The sequence below is a fragment of the Phyllostomus hastatus genome, unplaced genomic scaffold (assembly GCF_019186645.2).
Source record: "Phyllostomus hastatus isolate PE091 unplaced genomic scaffold, TTU_PhHast_1.1 phas_contig_283, whole genome shotgun sequence".
In the NCBI taxonomy this organism is placed as follows: Eukaryota; Metazoa; Chordata; class Mammalia; order Chiroptera; family Phyllostomidae; genus Phyllostomus; species Phyllostomus hastatus.
In genome coordinates this window covers 16,617,990-16,639,574 of record NW_025333833.1, presented here as the reverse complement: position 1 = coordinate 16,639,574, position 21,585 = coordinate 16,617,990, and the positions used below count along the sequence as shown (strand labels likewise).

Genomic DNA, 21,585 nt, shown 5'->3' with positions numbered 1-21,585 from the left:
AGCCGGGAGCACACAGTCTGCAGGACTGGGAGTGGGGCGGGGCTCTTTGGAGCAAAGGTTTCAGGGCAACTGTAAACATGAGTGGCAGAGTCACAAACAACGCCAGGCTCTGCAAACAGTGGCCACGGCTCCCAGCAAACAATTTCTGTTCAGGGTTGTGATCACTGCTGGTCTGCCCATCAGTAAATAGCCAGTGCCCGGGAAAGCCCAAGGTGACGTTGGGAGACTGGTTACTTTGGGGTGTCTTTGGGCATCCAAGTGTTCAGGAATCCCCCAAACCTGGGTCTCAGCTGACTCGAGGCACAACTGTAGCCTCCAGTACTCCCTCCTCATGGATCCTACAGAATTTTATTTGTATCTGTTACTGCATTGTGTTCTGTCTTACTTCATCCTGGCTTATAAAGGTCTGATTTCCTTGCAGACTTTGTTTCTTGGGGGCAGGAGCAGGCTTCACTCATCCTTAGGAGACAGCTTGGCCGAGCAGCAGAGCTGGGGCATCAGAGAGAACTAGAGTGAATCTCGCTCACCAGTGACTGACTATATAAATGCTTTTTCAATGAGTTAGTTCTCCGAGCCTTGACTACTTCATAAGATTGCTCTGACTATGAATGGAGTCTACTAGAACTCGCTTCATTCCAAGTATTGAACACAGAACTCAAGCTTATGCTAAAAAAAGTATTTGGGTACACAGAAGTACTATTGGTTTACATTATGACTTAATGTGGAAACTAAAATAGTTTCAGCTATTTTTCTCCTCTCTGTCACTCTCTCATACATAGGTGAATGGATGGAGAGGTTGGTTGGTAGGTAGATAGATACATACATACATAGAGATACAGAGATATGTATCTCAATTTCTCTCTCTACATATACACACACACACATGCACACACATCAACTCTGTTTCTTTCTGTGATTACCCTTGTTTTCTCCTATCATAAATGAACTTCCTCCCTAGAAGTGGTGGCAGTGGTTGTGAATAGTTTTATTTAATTTCTGCTTAGTAACCCACAGGGAAGGAGGGCCTCTGTTTCTCATGTCAGTACAATCAAGGAAGTCTCTGATTGGCCAGATCTGGGTTGCACGCTCACCCTTAGGTGAGGAGTAGGGTTTTGTGATTGGCAGTCCCACCAGAATCTTATGGTGGAGCAGGGAGAGGAAAGGAAAGGGCACTTGTAAATGCTGTCACCAACCATAAGAATTTGGGGAAGGGGATTGCTGAACTTGAGAAGACACAATAGCAACTGTCCATTTCAGCCACATGTAAGAGAACAGTGTCTGGCACCCAAGCAGACATTAAACTGAGCCACCCATTTCTTCCTTTTGGCAGCACCCGGTCCCCCTGTTCTTGGTGCCTCCCCTAAATATCCTTGCCCAACCACTCCCAAAGTGGCTGCCCAGGAACTGCGGACAAAGGGGGCCGAAGAAAGGACTCTGTCCTGCTTGACTCCTCTCAGGAGCACGAGAGGAGAATGTGCTTTTGTTCTGGAATAGAAGGAAGGTTCGCAGGGAAATAAGAAAGCCATAGTAGAAAGGAAAGCGAGCAATGAGGGGCCACTAGTGAGGCCTGTTATATTAGTGCAGGAAGAATTATGAGCTGGGGCCCAGCAACTCCCACTGCAATCAGTGGCAGGGTTCAGAGAGGTGCCAACAGGCTGACAGGCAGGGTTATTCCCACCCCTGCCCTCTTTTGTCTTCTCTGCTGTTTCTGCAGTATCAGAGAACTCAGGCACTGTTCCTTTCCTTGCCAGAGGCTCTGCACAGGGAGTGCTACACTCCAGAGCTGAGGTGTTCAAGCAAGAAGCAGAGAGTGATTTAACGCAGGCCTGGGGGTGGGGTCATACTAGGTTTCATTCCAGTAACTTGCTCTGTGAGGCTTTTCTTTTCTCATTGTTTATGAAGATCACTGTGCATGGTGTCAGCTTGCACAGCCACTGTTCCGGTCAGTGGCAGAGAAGACACCTGTGGCCGAGGGTTGATGATAGACCAGGGCTCCTGAGCATGCAGGAAGTGTGGCCTTGGCAGTGGATTCAGTGCCAGGAGGAACCACTGCCCCCAGGATTGGGAGAGGTCAACACCTGTGCAAGGATTTGTGCTGAGTCCTTAATTTTTCCCCCATTGACAGCATGTTCCAATATGACTGGAGGTGCAGAGGGAAGGGGTGGTATGTGGTTTCCTGAGGTCTTGGCCATAGCTGGGGGCTAATTGGTACAGGAGGTTGGGCACAGGAGAAAGTCAGTGATGGGAATGTAAGGACCTCCTTCTGTGCAGTTGTCATGTACAGGGGAGAGAATGGGTTGTGGAATCAGGAGATCTGAATTTAAAGCCTGACTCAACTATTCTCTCACTATGTGACCTTGGGCAAGTCACTTAGCTTCTCTGTGCCTTGGTTTCCTCATCTGAAAAAATGCAGACGATAATACTTCACAGGGTTGTTGACAAGATGAAGAGAGCAGTTGCTGTTGGTGTGTCATTCCACTTCCCCAGGAAGCTGCAGAGTGTATTGTTAAGAACTAGACTCTGAGCCCTGGCTGGTGTGGCTCAGTGGACTGAGTGCCAGCCTGTGAACCAAAGGGTTGCCAGTTCGATTCCCAGTCAGGGCACATGGGTTGCAGGCCAGGTCCCCGGTAGGGTGCACACGAGAGGCAACCACACATCGATGTTTCTCTCCCTCTCTTTCCCCATCCCTTCCCCTCTCTCTAAAAAAATACGAAGAACAACTCAGACTCTGGAATTCGATAGAGCTGGGTTCAAACCCCTATTCTGAATTACAAATTGAGATAATTATACATACACTATTTATATATAATATATACTATATGTAATATATACTATTTATAGATACACTGTACATAGTGTATGTATACACTATTTATATATAGTATATTTATAAATAGTATATATTATATATATCGTGTGTGTATATATGTATATATACGTACAGTCTGTCCAGAAAAAGTTCAGCCATTGTTAATATAACAAGAATGGTTTGTGTGGCATCAGTGTAACCTGGCAGCCAAAGAGAGTGGACTAGAATGCACATGCATGACCAATGATGACTTCACTGTACTAGTCAGTGGGGGTGGCAGACACCATTGGGTGAGCATAGGTACTGTGCAGCTATGGCTTTCAAAATGACCAAGCAAGCAGAGCAGCGAATTTGCATCAAATTTCTCATTAGGCTTGAACATTCCTCCATGGAAACTATTTGGATTATTCAGAAGACCACAGCTATGGGCAACTGGTGATAGGCAGCTTCATTGCAACAACATGCCCACTCATGCATGCATCATGTCTCGTGCAGAGTTTTTTGGTGAAATGGCAAAAATCACCCAGGTGACTCAGCCCCCTACAGCCCAGATCTGGTGCCCTGTGACTGCTGGCTTTTCCCAAAACTAAAATCACCTTTGAATGGGAAAAGATTTCACACCATCAGTGAGATTCAGGAAAATATGATGGGGCAGCTGATGGCGATTGGGAGAACTGTGTGAGGTCCCACGGTGCCTATTTTGAAGGGTACTGTACAATGTTTCTTGTATCTTCTTCAATAAATTTCTCTATTATTCACATTACATCGTTGGATACCTTCTGGATACCTCACTACTATATATAATATATATGTTATATAGTGTATAAATAGCATATAAATATATACTATATGTTTGTGTATATATTTATATATTTATAAATAGTATATATATAAATAGTACATAATAAAGATGATATGTAAGTATACAAGTGTATATATGTTAAACAAAAGGTAGGCCTTATTATCATTATTTCTCTTATATTGATGGCTTCCAACACAACCTTTCCATCCCTGTCTGGTCCCAAATTTTCTCTAGATATTTTCACTTGGATGTTTCAATGTTCCTATAAATGTAACTAATTTCCTGCCTCCTTCATCTAAACTACACTTCCCCTCCTGTGCTCTGGACCCAACAGCTTTAGCCTAATGTACTTCTACTTCAATATCTTTCAGAAATGCATCTGTCATGACCTGCTCCTTGATCCCTCAGGTGCCATGAACAGCCCTCTCCGCCAGCTTCCCATAGTGCTTTGTATCTCCCATGTCATTTTTCATTATGAGTAGATTACAACCCTGTTTCCCCCTAAACTGTAAGCTTCTTGCAGACTGAGGCTGTAACAGGAAAACAGCACGAGTATACTATCTGCCACTCCCTGACAGTAAGTACCCTAATTTTCAGCCAGATGTTTACTCTCTGGCCTGTTGGCTTTGGGAGAGATGATCCCACGCCACAGCTAAAGAGGTGGGGTTTTACCACCTAGGGGTATTCCCAGGATGCTTGCCAAGCAAACCGGCTCAGGCCTGGGTGTCTGAACCAATAAATGCATGACATTTCTTTCCACATAGAGATTGGTTTGGAAAGGAGCACGTGACCCAGGCAGACCAATGAGAAATGAGATGAACTTTGCTAGGCACTTCTGGGAAAGAAGTGCCTCTGCTTTTAAAAGTGAATGTCCACAAAAACTTTCCTCTCTTTTGTAAATCCCCGTGTCTAGAAATGCCATTGGCCACAGTCTGGGAGGACAACGTGAAGATGAAGCCAGTGCACAGAAGGGGGGTGATTCAGAAGCCACCCAATTAATCCAACGCTGAAGACTGCCTTACCTCCGAAATTCCAGTTACATGAGCCCCCCAAAAAATTGCTTATTGAGAGGGAGCCTAGTTCTCTGTAACTTGTAACATGAAGAGTCCTAACTGATACAGGGACTCTATCTTTAATTGATACAGGGACTCTATCAGTCACATGGCAGATACTCAATAAATGCCGACTGGGTTGGATGAGCCCGTGATTCTAGTATGGCTGCCCTCTGGCTCTCTGGAGCAAGTTCCCCCTCACTAGGCCCCACCAGCTTCCTCCTCATTTGGGCTTCTGGTGGGAGTGGATTACTTGCTGAGACTAAAACAGAACTTCCTGTTGTGACAGGAATGTTCATGTCTGTCCAGTCCCTCTCTTCCTTGAAACTTCCTCAGCGGGAACTAGCACATCTGAACTCACTGACTGTCCTTCTTCTAGACTTTGGACGGCCACATTTAGGGTTGCAATTGCACTTATCATTCCAACATACTTTCATGAAGTTTATTACTTCCTGGTGATAACTTTGGAATCACCACCATCTAATCAATAAACATCTGTCCACAAAACACGTTAGAATGGATTATTGTTATTAAACATTTCATCACCGGCTATTTGAGGTGCAAAGTCCCATACTATAGAATGATAACATTTCTGAGAAGTTTCTGTTTGTTTCATTTATCTCTTGATGTGGATTATTAAGAGCTTATTGTCAGTGAGTAATATGTCTTGACTTGAATAAATATGCGTTGTCTAATTTCCTCTTGCCTCCATCATTTGTTTTAAATGGCACTCATCTATCTCAGGGACAGCAAATAAGGCTGGAGTTGGCACTGGTCCTAAAGGTCCGATAAGCTGCCCGGGGCCCAGGAAACGGTCTTGTGTGGGAGTATCATGCAACCACATTGCACTACACTGTGTCCAGCCAGTTACTTGGATCACCCCTCAGAGATTCTGAATGCCAACTGCAGACAGGGAGAGTTACAGACTGAGGAATGAAAAAAATTAAGCTTAACCACATTAAATTTCAGTATCCTATTCATCAAAAGACCAATTAAGAGTGAAAATATAAGCCCAGAATGTGGGAGAAATTATTCGCAACAGTATGTAAATGATTAATTGTTACATGAGAGAATTCCTAAAAATTAATATGAGAAAGATATATTACTCTATTCAGAACCTTTGAATGGGCATAAAAAGGAAAATCCAATTGGCTAATGAACAACATTCCCCTCACATTTTTTTAGATTAAAAATATTTTTTATTTTTAGAGAGAGGGGAAGGAAGAAAGAAAGGGAGAGAAACATTGATCAGTTGCCTCTCACATGCCCCCAGCCAGGGACCTGGCCCACAACCCAGGAATGTACCCTAACTGGGAATCGAACAGGCGACACTTTGCTTTGTGGGATGACGCCTAACCCACTGAGCCATGCTGGTCAGGGCTCCCCTCACTTTTAATATATGTGTACCTCTCCAGGGACTGTTCTTGCTCACCTAAAAGAAAGTGATAATGATCCAGGATAGCAGAGGGAGCTGTTGCTGCCCAGAGAGCCCACAGACTCGAAGAGCAGCACCAAGGTAGTGCCCCAGGTTGCCCAGTGGGGAGTGGTAACCTGAACGACATAAGGCCGTCATGGCTAATTGAACACCCCAAGAGCCACTTCTTACTTATCAAGGCCTCTCCTGGTGAGCAAGCTCCTTCTGACCATTGACCTCTCTAGCCTCATGGACTGTCTGGCCCAAGTCCATCTTGTTGAACCACTCTCTCACCCAGCAGTGGAAAGGAAACACAGCCTGTCACAGCCGCAGCAGGTGGGGGCAAAGGTGAGAGTGTGCATGGCCAGGCAGGGTGTGGGAGTACGGTGGGGAGCTCGCCCATTGCACCATGCACACCAGTGGTTGGCTGGCGGGGACAGTGGCCACCTCCCAGCAGCCACTCGGGTTCTGGTTTATTCAGTTCAGGCAGGTTGGAAAGTTCAGGAATGTGATGTGATAGATTTTCCAAAGTTCAATCAGATCGATTAAATAGATGCTTCTGTTTCTGAATATTTGAGTAAATTCCTGTCTGGGGTGCCTAAGCCAAAGGTCACTGGTGTTGAATCTAAAGCCCTGTGTAGCTTTATGTCCACTGTCAGGAGGTGGCCAGCCACAGGAAGAGGAAAAAAAGGACAGGACAATAAAGAACGACATTTGAGAAATCCCCTGTGAAAGGATAACAAAACACACTCTCCCATGCAATGAATTGGCACCAGTTGTTTGTAAAGACTTGTGCTGGGTATGAAAAGGAGACTGGGAGGAAGGCCTTTGTTTTACCGTCCTCCAGGTGGACAACAAAAAAAACGGGGAAGACAAAATTATCCTAAAAGAAACATTAGTACTAAAATAAAACATAGCATAGTCAATATGTCAGAGTGAAGAGACAGGTGAATGAAATGAATGTGGGAAAGAAATGAGTTTGTTTAATTATTCACTTATTCATTCAATCATTCCCTCTGACTATGTGCCATTCACTGCAATAGGGACTAGAGACACAAAAACAAATAGGACACAGGGGCCTCTGTCACAGCTAGAAGTGGGAGACAGGCAGCTAAGCAAACGAAAGCACGAATAAATCATCAGAGCTATCACAGACTGGGACAAGGTTCAGGGCGATTCCAACCAGGTGAGGAGGAGTCTGTAGGCAAAGGTCAAGAGGAGGCTGTCAAGGGCGAAGGTGACAGCTCTCATGAGGGAGGGAGCAGCACTGTGTAAAGGGCAGGCTTACGGTGTGAGGTGCTGTGTAACCCTAGAAACCCAAGCTCCACAGCAACCGTTTCTGTGGCGTGCCTTTAAAACCTGGAAAGCGGCCCTTTGCAGGAGAGGTGCGTGATCCAGGGAGAAGGCAACGATGGGGAACCACTGAACTGTATGAACTAGTTGGACTCTTGCTGGGCAGTCCCCTGCCCTTGTCAGGGCAGCTGGTCATCAGACAGGTGATGCCCAATCAGCACAGGGGCCACCTTGATGAAAAAAGAGCAAGCTGCCCCACCAAACCTTCCTCTAGGAAGTATCGCCCTAAGATTGCCTCTCTGGAGCAGGCAGAAAGGAGCCAGGAGGTCCTGTGGATGGACTCTGGAGGTAGACAAACGTGAGTTGGAAGCCCGGCTCTTTAACAGATGGACAAAAATACCAGTATTAGTAAGAACTTACTGGTTTTAAGGAATAGATACTTAAAACAGCATAAGTGAACAGGATCACTTTAACATCAAGATACGGGGCTGTCTCTCAGCTGGAGTCCAGGGAGGCATGCAGGTGCCAGAAGGACCAGACCAGGGAGTTGGACGGCTTCCTACCAGGAACCATGTGGTGAGCTCGCCCCATCTCTGCTTATCTCTAGGAATTGGTTTTCTCTCTCTCTCTCCTCCAATCTCCGTCTCAGCCTGGAGGCATACAGCTACCCACGGGGTCCTTGTTTCCCTCTTGCAGCCCCCAGCCCTCGGAAAGCCTGAACTCTGGACACAGTTCCAGATGCCCGGGAGACTCTGAGTCTGCTGAGGGCAGGAGAGCAGGGTTCAAGCTGAACAGATGGCTGCTGGGAGCTCCCACTGGCTCCTGTGAATCAGGCAGGCATCTCAAAGGAGGTCAACCATGGTTTTTCCTGTCACTGGTCCCTCCCCCGTGGAGACAAGTCACTACTTCGCCTGGTTATTGAAGAGATTCGATGAGTTACCATATCTAAAACAACAACTTTACAGAGCAGGTCCTTAGAGAATGGAAGTGATTATAATTATTACATTATTCAATAGAGACAGAATATGATCTATTTTTAAGAAAAGCCAGTCCAGGAGACTGGCATGCAGCCTCCAACATAAAGATGTAGAGCAAGGCATCTCTCCCTTCACCTCATCTCTCAACTTTTAGATATAAGTGAAAACTCCCACCCCTACTTCCCCTCCGCCCCCCCCCCCCAGGCTTTCTTCACTATTACAGATTAATTATTTACTCTTTGGGCCCTTGCCACCCCTCGTGACTATATTTAGGGGTGTTAATTTTATATGGCGATTACGTGTCTTTCTTCTTTATTAAACTTTAAACCTGAGGGCCGAGAGACCACATCCTGATACCCAGGGCCTGCCATCCACCTAGTGTTCACTTGATAATGCTTGTCCATTCATCATGCTTCCACAGCAAAGGCTGTATCTCTTTACAGAGTCATAAAAGGAATCTCAAGAACTCATTTACTTCGGGCCACTGCCTTTGACCAGGATAAGGGTGAAGCTTCGTAAATAAATGGCCTCGTGTCTGATTTCTGTGATTTCTGCTCTAACGTCAGCCGACAGTCATACCACCTGGGGTTTGGCATGGACTTTCTGGACCAGGCGCCTCCCGCTCTGGGCTCCTGCCCTGAGACATGGGCAGTTGGTTTCCACTTGAACGGGGAGCCTGTTGCCTTCCTAGGAAGCTCACTCCAGCTTTATCTTTATATAATTTAGGGCGTTCTTTGTATGAAGAATCTCAAACCCGCTTCTGCGTCACTTCCATGAAATGTTCCAAATTCTGAAGCACCACAACTGATGCCTCTTCTCAGACTGGGCTAATGATTGTAGTAGATGCTGTGGTATGCCCACACATCCCTGCTTCAAGACTGAGTCATTCATTCCCTCAACTGATCGGAGTGTTGACTGCTGACAGATCACAGGTAGTGCATGGTCACTTCCCCTCCAGGAATGTAGCCTATATCCAGTGACAGGTGGATGGAGACGCAGCCACCTCACAGTGAGCCAGCTCCGAAGGACAGTCCCCTGGGACTGGCTACAGACCTTTGTTGCACCTGCATCACAGTTCAATGCACCCCTCTGTCCACTTCCACTCCCTTCACTTGACAACAGGTGTGGATCCCAAGGGCGCGCTCAGCAAACTTCCTGCACACACTCTCCATCTCAGTCTCTTTCCTCAGGAAATCATCACAACAATGAGCTTTTGCACTTGATTTGAATTGAATCCACAGCACAGACTCTCCTTTCAGGACCTTTTCTACCATCCTGGGGTCTCTGTTCAGCTTGAAAGACATTCTCCTCTTCATTCTCCTCCCATTCATTTTGCATTCACTGAAGAAACTTTTATTGTACTCCTACTATGTGCCAGGCCCTGAGCTCAGCCTGGGGATTCGGAGACTCGCCCATGTCTTCAATAGTGAAAAGAGAGCAAGCAATTGGGAGCTGAATGTCTCCTCTGTCTCTTTGTCATTTATTAACACTGACTAGGCTGTGGGACTAGCCCGTCTTCTGGCTCTGAACGTGACCCAGTGGGCCTTCTTATCACCCTTGTCATGGTTGGCAAGGCTCCTCTTTGTAAGGGCTTTAACCTTCTTGACACTATCCTTAGGGATTTGTGTCTCTCTTTGTATTCGCTTCTTAGCTTCTGGGTTCTTCCTTCCCGCTCTTGTAGCCAGGCTTGGCAAGGGCCAACATAAATGTTTCATTCACTTAGGACTCTAGTGCCCATTTCATGCTTACTGGGCTCAGGGCAGTGAAAAATCTGGAGGAAAGGTTCTTAAAGCCTTTCAGAAGGGCTAGGGCAGAAGGGATCAGGGTGCAAATTTTCACCCAGTAACCTCTCCAGGACCTACCCACCTCCCCTGGAACTGGAATAAACCAAATACTGCTGGCACTCCTCTCTTTTACCAATGCCAGTCCCTGCGGGCACGCTTCAGCACGGCCTCCCTGCTTTCTGTTCTGTACACCTCCTCATCCCTTCCTGTCAATCATTTTCACGTTTCCCTTGAAGAGGTCTGAGTCATAATGCACCCTTTCCAGGGAGCATCACTTCTTAAGCTTTTTAAAAATACCAGATTGCAACAGAAAAGGCTCTGCCTGACGGACAAGGACAAGGCACTGACAGACATGAAGAAAACAGAGGGCTCTTTTCAGCTCTTGTGCAATCACATCATGGCCAAGCGCTCTTCATTGAACAGATACAACGACGTGGCAAAGAATAAAAGGAACCCAAGCCCAACACTCTCATGCTACAGATGACAGACCAAGGGACAGTGAGGTCAAGCAGTGTGCCTAAGGTCACACAGCAGTAATAGCCGGGGCAGGGAAAGCGGGCACCTTCGTTAGGCAAGGAGACAATACATGGGTGGGATACTTTAGTGTGGGTTCTGTCTAGACCGGTGTTCATTTCCCGGTACTACTCGAGAGTATTACTTTGATCCATGACGTGTAGACGCGGCCCTATTCTTATTAGTCAGGCCTCTTTCACCTGTCACTCCTCCACAGGGAGCAAGACCAAGCCTGAGGTGCCTTTTTTGATGGATGAGAAACAAAGAACCAGGTTCCAGTCCACACGGTTACAGCACTTACAAGTTTCTGACCTTCAAAACATCATTTAACTGTCATTTCCTCAGTCCCCCAGCCTGGCCTTCCTCCCAGAGTCGTGGGGCATCAGGCGAGACAACGCACACACAGTCCCTCAGAACGCTGGAGAGCGCCGCGCCGCACCACCCGAGGAGCTGTTTTCCATCTTCCCCGTGCGCCGGCATCGTCCATGAAGCTTGACATTGGGGGCTGAGGAGGGGAGATAAGAGGTGAGGGGAGGGAGGGTTTGGGGTCAGACCTAGTATCTGGGAACATTTTTAAAAGCGCCCCAGGTAATTTCCACAGGTGCACAGTGGAAACCACTGATGAGACAAAAGAGAGAAGTAAATTACACTGTTAACTAAAAGGGAGTCTTAAACTCTGTTTAGAGTGGATAACTAAGGTCAAACCTAAAGAACAATAAAATTGCCTACCTTTTTCAGAGCACCCAAAACCCTAATCTCAGGTCCCTTTCCTTCCCCTAGAAAAGATCTATATTACTACCTCAGTGACATTTCTCTTACCTTGCAGCACACGCGCACACACACACACACACACACACACACACACCACGAACCATCTCCACCTCCCCACAGGCTGAAGTCAGATTCCAAGTACAGTGGTACCTTGGTACTCCACATTAACTTGTTCTGGAACTCATGACAAGTGGTGAAATCAATGTATTCCAAGCAAGCGCCAAGTGCCAAAATGCTTTTTTTTTTCTCGTCAAAATGTGTGGAGTCCAGGGTTTGATGAGTTCTGAAGCTGACGAGCACGGAGGTATGACCGTGGCCTCTGAGTCATCGCTCTGTTCTTTCAGGTTCAGAAAACTAAGATGCTCAGGCCCTGGGAAACGGATTCAGAGCCCAACCCCAGTCCCCACGCGGTGATCTATAAATCAGATCGTTCATGTATTCCCTGAGGACATCCTGTCAGCATCCTAGTTCCCCTTGTTAAAATAATTAAGTGGCCTTGAGCAAGTTGCTTAATCTATGGCTCTAAGATGATTATTGTCTGACCATCACCCTTTACACCATATTTCCGTCTATGTAACAGTTCCCTTTGGAATGCCAACTGAGTGTCATCAGAAACTTGCTCAGCGGCCAGAGCGTTAAAGAAAATGTAGAAGACTGAGAAGATGGAATTTGAAGAATATTCCACTCAGTCCCTGAGACGCCAGGGTAGACAGCTGTTACTTGTGTCTGCCTCGCAGCTCTTGCCCCTCTTTTGGGAAGAGAACTTCCTTCCTTGAAGGAACCACTCTTTTCTTTCTCTATATGGTTCTGGGCTGTTGGTCAGAGAACATGGACCTGTACTGCTGGGCCACAGGGATGGACATGTGACCTTGGCCTAACCATAATGACACCCCACTTCCCTCACGTTAGCAATTGGTCTGAGGATTCATTCAAGGATCAATAAAAAACCCCCAAACAGGCATCTTTCTAAATAAAGCCGGTGGGTTAAAACTATGTATTCTTTTTGGTCAAGTTGCTATAGAACTGTGGCATCAGAGCTGCCACGTGGGAATGCTGAGAGGATGAGGCCACCACCCAGAGATGAGGCTAAGAGAAACGGAGAAGCAAGCAAGGAGAGAGTAAGTTTTTACGGTGTCAAGTTCCATCGGACTGTCCTGGCGTTGTCCAGCAACTAGTCTTTGGACTCTTTGGCCTACCCTAAGACTCTTTTGCAAAAGCTTCTTTTTTACTTAAGTTTGTTTTAGGATTTCTGTTACTTGTAACCCAGAGTCTTGATAAACAGAAACACTCTGACAAGCTTTCCTCTTTATCATGTTTTTTAAAAAATCCTTACCTAAGGATTTATTGATTTTAGAAAGAGAGGAGGGAGGAGGAGAGATGGGGAGGGGAGAGAGAGAGAGATCAGCTGCCTTCTGTACATGCCCCAACCGGGGATTGAACCCACAGCCTTGGTATGTGCCCTGACCTGACTGGGGATCAAACTCGCAACCTTTTGATATACAGGACAATGCTCCAACCAACTGAGCCACCCAGCCAGGGCTACCATATTTTTTTTTTGAAACTTCAAGAATTTGGGGCTCTGTAAGAACTGAGTGTGTCCTAATGTTTACTTGATCAGAGAGTTGGATTGTTTAGTCACCTTGGTTACACTGGGAACTGTACTTCCCAGCACCCCCTTCTCTGTATGATTCTGGCTAGAGCTGGCCAAACTGAAGTTGCATCAGATGTGGCAGGCAGCAGTGAAGCAGTGGCCATCCTGCTCTGACGGCCACTATTGGCTGGAGCTGGTGGGGGGGGCGGGACACAAAGATGAAGGCTGGCCCCTGTGTGTTCTCGCTCTTCCCTGCTCCCTACTGTTGGCCTGTGGACCAACGGTGACTCCACGCCTGCTATCAGATGTTTTGCTACACACTCACACAGGCAGCATCTACAAGAACCAGCATCCTCCTGAAGATGCTGTAGGAACGAGCCCCATGCCAACAGCCAGACCTGCCTCGCTTTCTGCAAGTTCCACTCTGTTCACCTGCACCGGGGGTGGTTAGTGACCATTCAGTGGGCCTTCGACACCTCCTTGCAGACATTCAGATCTTTACTCCTCCCTCAATTGTGTAAGATTGATTTCTTATAATAAGTTCTTTCTTCCGTGACACTCATAATGGTAGGCCTCCATACTCGGTAACTCTGACTAATGCACATGGGATTGGGTGGACCCTGCCAAAGCAGCTTCCTGCTTCCTTTCTGTGATGCTCACACCCAGCCCTCCTATCTCGAGGGTTTTCCTCCTCTCTGCTCACTACGTTGCCTTCATTTATTCATATATCCTCCATAGGTTCGTGGGAAGATCTGAGCCTGTTCCTGCTCACCTTACCATGGGGCTATTGGCTGTCCTGTCTCAGGCTACTCCTCTCCGACCCCGCCTGATTCACTCGAACACTATCTCCTACTCTTCACTCTAATCACAAGACTATGTCTAGCAGGCAGCATGGATGTTTAACTCAGACTGTCAAATGCTGGGATGTCCTGCCCACAGCCTCCCACTCCTGATTTCCAAGTAGGAAAGTCATTAGATTAAAGAATAAATGTCCCCTGAAAGAACTTAATGGACACTGAGCATTTTCTACAGTAGATGGCAAAGAAATATTTTTAAGATGAATTAAAACTAAAGCTAAGACAAAACAACAAAGTCTTTGAGTTGGAAATTATTGAGGAATATTTTTTAAATGAACATACATGACATGCTGCTGGCCCGGTGGATGTTGCATGCAAGGCTTGAAATTTCCACCGAGATGGGCTCAAGGTCTCTTCCAGCTCCGTGATAATAGCTCAAAGGCCAGAGCTATTAATCCCAGCCAGTCATTGCTCAATGCAACCGTGGTGGAGCCGGCTGGCCTCTCCCGGCTTTGGCTAGGCTATCTGGATCAATGAAGTAAACAGAGAAAGATTAAAAACTTGTGGTATCTCAGGCCTGGAAGCAACCTTAGGGGTTATCTCTAATTTGGGTAGCTGGCCCTTGCTTATCTCCACCTAACCCCTCTGGTTTTGTTTGATCCTTCCCTCAGCTGGGGCCCTGAGGCCGTCTTCCAGTGGCCCATCACTGCAGGCAGAGGCTGAGGGTGGTGACTCAGCCTCTGTTGGGACTCTGTCCGAGAGCTGAATTTTCGTCACATAGAATTAGAAATCCTCAATTTTTAAAAGGACCCTGTTGCCCAGTGTGATATGAGACAAACAGCAGAGTATAACCAGGTAAGAATGGAAAGAACTTGGACCATGCAAGAGGAAGAATAATTTATTTCAAAGAAGAATAAAGCAACTAGCTACAGACACTGGGCATCTAGCATGTGCCCTTTCTCTAGCCTCAGCCTTCCACACTGCCTCGTGTCTGCAGCCCCAGGTCTATGCTCTTTCTGGGACCCACAGGGGATACAGTGGGTTGTGTTTTAAGATGCAGTTAGGGAAGTGTGTGGAGGGTAATCACAGGGCCTGCCAGCTGCAGACACAGCCTCGAGCAGACTCTCTCCAGGCCCTGGCTGATGTGCTGAGCTGCAGAGCCAGTGTGTCGGACACAGGGCTGAGAGGCTCCAGGAAGGCTGAGAATGAGCTGCGGTTAGAAACCTGAACAGGAGGTGGTGAGTGAGCGTGGGGGGCCGGACGATGGCTTGACCCTGAGGAAACACTCACAGAGTCCTTTGCTGACCATTTGTGGCGGAGTAGCCTCTCATTTGAAGGGTTTGTAAGGTTACTGCACTGGCTATCTAAAAACATCCGTAAGGACTGGGTAATAATGGTCTTGATGGAGTGGGGAAAGGCACAATGTCAACACCAGCAGTCCCAGAGGCTCAGAGCGTTCAGTGCGTGCAGAACACCCCTGCGCACCCAGCAGGTGGGCCTCAGCCAGAGCACGCCCTTCCCGCCCCATCAGGGGTCTTGCCCAGGTAAACAGCTGTGGAATGTTGACAGAGACGTGAATGTGGATGCAGCTGAAGATCCTGGACACTGAAGCACCTTTCCTGCCAGAATAATCTCAGAAAGTAGTTGGATGGAGTAGGGAAGGAAATGCACCCAGAGAGCTTAAAAATTTTTTTTGTAAACCTGTACTTGCTATAGCAAATACTGTTTACAATGTAAATGGCCTTGGACTTTTCGGGGCTTCCACTCACGTGTCAAGATTTTGATGATAAGAAAATACATTCTTAAATTTTTTTCTATGCCTATAACATAATTTGGAAAGTTAGAAGCTGAGGTGAATTATTTTTTCCTACTGCAGGACCATTAAAGAAATTAAAACAAACCTTTTGATTGTTTTAAGTAATTACAATTTAGAAAGAGTCACCTTAGCCCTGGCTGGTGTGGCTCAGTGGACTGAGTGCTGGCCTGCGAACCAAAGGGTCACTAGCTGGATTCCCAGTCAGGACACATGCCTGGGTTGCGGCCCAGGTTCCCAGCAGGGGGCAGGAGGGAGGCAACCACACATTGATGTTTCTCTCCCTCTCTTTCTCCCTCCCTTCTCCTCTCTCAAAAAATAAATACTGTACTTGAACAACAATTAAAATTAAAAAAAGAAATAAATCTTTTTAAAAAAGAGTCACCTTATTAATATTTTGACAGACGCCACAGACTCTTACTTATGCTCCTACACATAAAAATACGGTTGACCCTTGAACAATATGGGTTTGAACTGCATGGATCCACTTATACATGGATTTCTTTCTGTTTCCCTGGGTTTTGCATCCGTGGATTCGACCAACTGTGGCTAGAACAACAGCGTTTTGGATCCTCCACTGGAAATCCACAAGGGGTGCTTGAACCAACCCCCTGTGGATCCCTAAAAACAGCTGCAGTTAAGTTTCTGGAGAGTCAAAAGTTTTATGTAAATTTTTGACTGGGGGGGGGATCAGTGAGCAGTTTAAAACATTTGTTTCAATTAAATATTAAATATGAAAACAACATTTCAAACACGTGAAGAACCTAAAGACTAATAAAACACCCGTGACTCTAACACCTGGCTTAAGAGCTGGAACGTCACAATTACCCAGAAGCCCCGCTGTCCAATCGCATCCCTGCCCTCCTCTGCAGAAGAATCGGCTGCCAGAATTGAGTCCCCGCTAGTCCCTTGCTTTACTGTTACCACATGTGCGTGTACCCCTTAACACACACGACTTAGTTCTGCATGCTATTTTATAAAAATAAAATTGTACTTTACGTATGTGCTCTTTTATGACTTTCTTTTAAAACAATTGTATCGATCAATTATATCGTATGTACGAAAACACACAGTCATCGTAAGTGTTCAGCGTGGTGAATTTTCTCAGAGTGAACACGCCCCTGGATCAAGGCACAGAAGATTGTTATCACTCTGGCAGCCCTCCTGGGCCCCTCCCAGGTACTATGTCCCTCCAAAGGGAGCCGATAGTCTGACTTCGAACATCACAAAACGTCATAAAAATTATATGAATGGAATCAGTGTCTAATTTTATACACTCAGCTTTATGCTAATCCACGTTGCTACACGTAGCTAAAATCATTTGTTAGTGCTGTACAGTGTTCTATTACATGACTATATTACACTTTCCATATTTATTTGTCTATTGATGGATATTTGGGCTCTTTCCAATGTTTGCTATTACAAACAAGGATGTTATAGACATTACCAAATGTGTCTTTCTTAAGCCCAAATGCAAAGGTTTCTTTAGGAGAAATTAGGAAAGGAATTTCAGTGTCACAGAACACAGTTAGTGTTGGCTTTATCAGGTGACTCCAAATGTGCAATCAGCACTCACCACTAAAAATAAAGAGCTTTGCCAATCTAATAGGTAAAAATTTAAATCTCATTGTTTAAATTTGCATTTCTTTCCTTACATTTATTTCATTATTATATTTTAAAAAGCTGTTCATTGGCCATTCCTAGTTTTTCTTTTATGGGTTTTCTGTATTCTCAACCCATTTTTCTGTTGGGTTGCTGGTAGTTTTCTTAAGAGCTCTTAAAAACCTTCATATATTAAGGGTAGTACTCATTACACATACATCTACTCAATTTATAAATTGAGACATAACTGACGTAGAACATTACTTTCGGGTATACAACACAACTGGATTTTGCAATTGATACAATTGTGTTTATACAACACAATTGGATTTTGTGTATGTTGCTAAATGATCAGCACAAAGCCAAGTTAACGTCCGTCACTGCACATAGTTACAAACACTTTTCTTCTTGCAGTGAGAACTTTTAAGGTGTACTGGTTGCAACATTCAAATATATAATACAGTACTGTTAACTATAGTCACTATACTGTACATCAAATTACTAGGGCTTATTTCTTTTATTGGGTTGGCCAAAAAGTTTGTTTGTTTTTTCCCATAAGATGGCTCTAGTAGCACTTAGTTGTCTTTCACTTCATTCGAAACAATGTTGTCAGATAGAATTGTGACAGCTGTCATATCAGCGTGCATTAAAAACACACACGTCAAAATTGGTGAATTTTTGTGTAGCCATTTTAATATTGAAGATGGAAAAAATATACAACATTTTCAGCATATCATGCTTTATTATTTCAAGAGAGATAAAAATGCAACTGAAATGCAAGAAAAGATTTGTGCAGTGTATGGCAAAGATGCTGTGACTGATCAAATGTGTCAAAAGTGGTTTGTGAAGTTCTGTGCTGGAGATGTCTCTCTGGATGATGCTACACAGTCTGATGCTACACAGTCGGGTAGACCAGTTGAAGTAGAGAGCAATCAAATTGAGACATTAATTGAGAATAATCAACATTATACCACTCGGAAGGTAGGTAACATACTCAAAATATCCAAATCATTAAAAGTCATTGGTGAAAATGAAAAATGTGTCTTTCATTTTATAGAAAAAGCTAACTGGACATTTTGGTCAACCTAATATAACCAGAAGTTTGTACCTTTTGACCCTCTTCACCAATTTCACCCACTGCTGGCAAACCCAATCTAGTCTCTGTATCTACTGTTTCCTTATATTCCACACGTGTGAGGGAGTGAGATCATACAGCATTTGCCTTGCTCTGACTTATTTCCGTGAACATAATTCTTAGCATAATGTTCTTTTCATTGTGTAGTTCTTACAGTTTGGTTTGTGGTGCTTTTTGTCATTTGGAAGTTTGAAATGTTTATGCCATCAGAGCCACATTCTTTTTCTTTGCAGATCCTGCCCTTTCTGCTGTCAGGGCTGGGCTCAAATGTATTTTTCCACTCCAGGATGACCTGTTTGGTAAGGTGGCTTTATTTTTCATAGCTACATTGCATCTGGTGGCTTTCCAAAGTTACTGAGCAGAGGTAGTAATGGCCGGGTCAAGGCAGGACCTGGATGCTATTTCTGCTCTGCAGATTTTAGAAGTGAAAGTGTTGATGAAGTTTCTATTATCTGGAGAACTGTCTTCATCATACGGAGAATAAAAAGTGAATTGAGCTGTGCTAAGGCCAATTCTTTGCTTCTTATGCAAGGTGGTAGAAGTAATGGTGTCTTTTTCCCAGAACCCAGCAAACAGGCTGGAGTCGTTACAGCAGGGGAATTTCACCAAAGGGAGAATACCTGAGGGACAAGACTTACCTGCCAACAAGGAAGAAATGAGCCCTGCAACAGCGGCCTGGCATGGGCTCCCCTCCCACAGGGGCTGTTGATTGCTTAGGCTTTTACAATTCTCGAGCCCTGTTCCAAGGAGCTTTTGTGGTTTAAATCAATGTGCTTCTGGGAATAAGTGCCCTTATTATTTCTAGTTCACATTGTTTGCTGTGCTCTTATACCACTGTGACATAATGCCCTTTGTGCAGCTGTACAATAACAGTCCTTTCAGGAATCTCTAACAGCTTTCTAATTAGGACCCGCAACCACATGACAGATGTGGAAAACCACAGCCTAGAGACAAATGACAAAGCTTCACCTTGGTCACAAAGGAGCCAAGCCCAGGTCTGACTCCTCCCAGGAAGTTGCAGGGTCTGGCTGTACCACTGTCTGGGAGTGTATCCCTGCAGCGGTGTCTGCCGTGTTGTTAGGCCGCCCCAGCACAAGGCAGGGAGTGCTGGGCCCCTGGCAGTACTGCTTTGAGTTATCTAAGCAGCTGAGCTATCAGGTTGAGGACTGAAAAGCAGAAATTGCCAGCATTGGTACTGGTTGGTTGTGGCTCAGTGGACTGAGCGCTGGACTGCGAAGCAAAGGGTCATCAGTGGTTCAATTCCCAGTCAGAGCACATGCCTGCATTGCAGGCCAGGTCCCCAGTAGGGGGTGTGTGAGAGGCAATCACACTAATGTGCCTCTTCTTTTCTTTCTCCCTCCCCCTCTAAAAATAAATAAATAAAATCTTAAATTAGAAAGAAAGAAAGAAAGAAAGAAAGAAAGGAAAATTCCCAGCATCAGTTGAGCAATAGCTCTTGAGTTTATAACCAGTGCTCAGTGACTAAGCTTCTGGGATGGTGTAAAGCTAGGTCACTTGAAATGGAATTCTGCATTAAGTAATTAAACTTGATTGACTGCCTACTATGCACAAAGATGAACTCCCAGTGCCCCCTGTGGCTGTTCACATCCTAGATGAAAGAGGAGACACATATGGAAGCAAGGAGTTATCAGAAGCTGAGTGCCTCAGTAGAGAGCAGACCAGAAAATTGAGGTAGCACCCAGCTCCAGGGGCTTTCAGGAAAGCTTCTTGGTGAGCAGGACTTTACCCTGGGCAGATCTTTACAGATGGACTGAGCCTGCCATGCAGAGCTATGGGGAGGAGACCATTGCATGCTGAAGGTTAAGTGCATACAAAGGTCTGGAGGTGTGGAATGCTCTGGGATTCAGGGAAAAATGAAAATGTCAACATGTCTAAAGTGGCCCTGGTTATCCCAATGCTCTTTCTCCGTTCTATTTTTATAGCCAAAACTCTGTCCCTTTTTATCCTAAATAGCTTATCTTGGATGTTGAAAAGATCGAGCTTGTTTTTTGTTTGTTGTTTTGTCTTTGCACTATTGCTTTAACCCTCCACTTCTCAGGGTACTGTGGATAGGTCCAATTAGGGAAAAGACCATGTATTGGGGAATGCCCCAGAGAAAGGCACAGAGATGAGTATCTCACTGCATGATAAGGACACAAAGGCAGCTCAGGGAACTTAGCTGGGCTGTTTTCTTGTACTGTCCACAGAGCAGTCAATCCAGTCCTGGTTGACTCCCAAGCTTACCTGTCACAGGTCCTGCTGCCCAAAAGAGGGCCCTATGGTCTGAAACTTGTGGAGTAGCTATCGCTGAAAGCAGGTGGGGGATGAGGATGCGAGGGGAAATGTGAGCTGGCCAGCAATTTAACAGATGACCCCCACAGGAGTGGAAGCACCGGATGTCAGCTGAATGAGTCTGGGTTGCAGCTGGCTCTGGAGTCAGGCTGGACTGGAGTGGCCACCTCTGGCTACCTCTCCTTGCCTTTCTTTTCCTTGGTATCTTCCGTTGCCCACCCTACTTCCCACAGGGTGTTCAGGTAGCACTTTACAAACCTCCTCAGTCAATGAGAATAATTACATGGTGCACTTCTCAGGACTCACCTCTGTGATTTTGGTACCTCTGTGTGCTCTTGGCACTACAGACAAACACTGACCAGCCTTACATATGGACAGTCACTGACCAAAACCTCCTGTGTAGCAGGGACTCTACCTGCTGCAGGGTTGTACTGATAACAGGTACCATCAGTCCATGGAAAAGAAAGGCAGAGAGGGAAAAAGGGGGAAGAGGGAGGAAGGATGGACAGGGAAGAGCCTGGCAGGTAAGTGAAACCCAAATCACTCAAAGCAACAACATATTCTAACTTCTGACCAGGACAAGGCTACTGCTGGGGGCGAGTGGAGGTGATTCTAAGGAAGGAGACAGATGAGCGGTCCTTATTTTTACTTTCCTGTGAGCTCTAGGCACTGGTCCACTCCTCTAGCCTCAGGCTTCATATCAGAGTCTGAGCTGCACTCTCCACCACCACTGGGCCTCTGCGATGCCCGTGGATTGTGTTCCCGTCTCCCCACTGCTTGGAGCTTGGAACTCGTAGACAACTTGCTTTACCCCTTGTCTCCAGGGCGAACGTAGGGTCAGCGGGCAAATCGGTCAGGGCTCCCCCACGCAGGGATGTGAACCAGGGCTTGGTGCTGGGGTGGAGTTGCATTAGGGAGGGTCTTAGGAGAGAGGCTGAAT

General features: G+C 45.8%; 1 long non-coding RNA gene across 1 annotated transcript; it reads left to right on the top strand.

Moving 5' to 3' along the window:
- Nucleotides 1–7,349: 7,349 nt before the first annotated feature.
- On the top strand, nucleotides 7,350–12,357 carry LOC123818532. Its single transcript, XR_006785639.1, has 3 exons — nucleotides 7,350–7,946; nucleotides 10,862–11,169; nucleotides 11,996–12,357. It is a non-coding gene; the product is annotated as an uncharacterized LOC123818532 (long non-coding RNA).
- The last annotated feature ends 9,228 nt before the right edge of the window (nucleotides 12,358–21,585 follow it).